The 2,064-nt window shown below is 42.1% G+C and overlaps 1 protein-coding gene across 3 annotated transcripts in view; it reads left to right on the top strand.

The window, feature by feature from the left end:
• The window catches only part of XPOT (exportin for tRNA), a 62,143-nt gene that overhangs the window by 5,832 nt on the left and 54,247 nt on the right, over positions 1 to 2,064 (top strand). Inside the window, exon 1 of one of the 3 annotated variants that reach the window (XM_019514657.1) lies at positions 1,577 to 1,662. The exons of the other annotated variants lie outside the window; for them this stretch is intronic. The gene's annotated coding sequence lies outside the window, so the exon portion shown is untranslated. Of the gene's footprint in view, positions 1 to 1,576; positions 1,663 to 2,064 lie in introns of those variants that run through there. 3 annotated transcript variants of the gene reach the window in all.

Genomic DNA, 2,064 nt, shown 5'->3' on the forward strand with positions numbered 1-2,064 from the left:
TCCTCACCCGCTGCCCCCAGGTCCCAGCCCCCCTGGTTTGTAGGGCCTGGGGAGCCCCAAGCAGGCTGGAGCTCTAACAGCCTGTAAGGGAAAAGCCATGGTTTTCTCTTTTAAAGCAGAATACTTTTTTGAAGTTTGTTGATCCATTTTTAAAGTTTGTTCACAACCCTTTCATATATTCTTGGGGCCCACTTTTGGGCTGCAACCCACAGGTTGAGAAACAATTTACTATTGGGATTGGATGACTATGGCTAACCCTTCTTGCTTTTCTGACCCATCAGTTGCTTATGTAACTGCTCAGATAGTAACAGCAGAATAGATTGGGATATGCATCCATAAGTAAAGGTTTTATTAGCACTTCTGTGCTTACAGCTTTTCTACACCTGTGCAGTATTGCTTCAACTAACGCTGGCATGCTTAAAAGTACAATCCCCTCCTTCAAGTGTGGATGCAGCTTTATCTGTGTGAATATGTTCACCAGTGCAGTTATTACAGTATGTGAAAGAGAAGGAGCTATACTGCCAAAAGGTAGATTTATATTAATCTAAGTTTGTCCACATTAAGGACTGCACTGGCATAATTCTGTTGGTAAAATCATATGCCTAAGCTTCTTAATATTGTACCATTACAAATTCTTTGGGTAGATCAAGCCTAAGACAGCATTTGTTGTAAATGATGGTATAATCTCATAGTAATGTTGTTCATTTACAACTGAATCTATCATTCCAAGAAGTGCTTTAACATTTCAGATATTTATTAGTACTGTGAGTTGTTAATTAAAACTTTGCAGATCATAAATGTTTGACTAAAAAAAGCTCAAAGAAATCTGCCAAGTTAAAGTGAAACTTGAAACATTCTGGAATAAAATGTGTCACCACAATAAAATCTTCAGTGACTTCATATTAAGGTCTTTCACTGACATAATAGGTCAGGAGTGGCTAACCTTTATCATTCAGCCTCTGTGTGGAATTTTTGATACACAGATGATCAGGGAGAGAACAGCCAGCAGAGTGGCAGGTGGGATAGGGAGAAGAAAGTAGAGAAATAGATTAAGCATGGCATGCGAGACAGGGAGAAGAAAGCAGAGCAGCAGATTGAGCAGGGAGTAGAGTGCGAGTTCAGGCAGTAGGGAATTGGGGTGGTACTCTGGGAAGATGCAGAGCTAAATTTGTGGTATGCCCACAACATGTTTGCCCCCCATTGTAATAGATCACATCAATTTCTTAAGTTAGCTGCGCAAGCTAAAATTTAGTGAAGAATTTGCTAGAAATTCAAATTTGAGATATGCATAAGGTATGTACAAGAATTGGCTAAAAGGAGTTGGCAGTATTAGTGGATTTTATCAAAGTTTGGTCTGAAACTTCTCTTTTAAAATAAAATAGGAGGTATTGTTGATGCAAAAGTGCATCATATTATCTTCAGAAACAATTGGCTTACCCTGAGTACTGGAGAAATGCGAATAAAATGACATGTAATAGTGCAATGCCATACACTTGTGAACTAACAAGAATGTCTGTTAATAAACTATGGAAGGTTGGAAAGAGAAGAAAGATCTGGGTATATGTTTTGGTTGCAGGATGAAAATGAGGCATCAGTGTGAAACATCCAAGAAAATGACTGATCTGGCTCCAGAATATATATAGAGAGAAGTTTTCAGTAAGGGTAGGGAAGTTCCATAGTTTCATAGTATCTAGGGTCGGAAGGGACCTGAGCAGATCATCTAGTCTGACCCCCTGCCATGGCAGGAAAGAGTACTGGGGTCAAATGACCCCAGTAAGGTGGTCATCCAACCTCCTCTTAAAAACCCCCAGGGTGGGAGCCTGCACCACCTCACTTGGAAGCTGGTTCCAGACTCTAGCCGCCCTGACCGTGAAGTAGCGCCTCCTGATGTCCAACTTAAACCTTCCCTCCGCCAGCTTGTGACCATTGTTCCTGGTCACTCCTTGCGGCGCTCGGGGGAACAGGGACTCCCCCAGCGCCTGCTGATCCCCCCTAACCAGTTTATAACAGGCCACAAGATCCCCCCTCAGCCTTCTCTTTTGAAGGCTGAACAGGTTCAGGTCC

Source organism: Gavialis gangeticus, unplaced genomic scaffold, assembly GCF_001723915.1.
Source record: "Gavialis gangeticus isolate Ggan-Ray unplaced genomic scaffold, GavGan_comp1, whole genome shotgun sequence".
In the NCBI taxonomy this organism is placed as follows: Eukaryota; Metazoa; Chordata; order Crocodylia; family Gavialidae; genus Gavialis; species Gavialis gangeticus.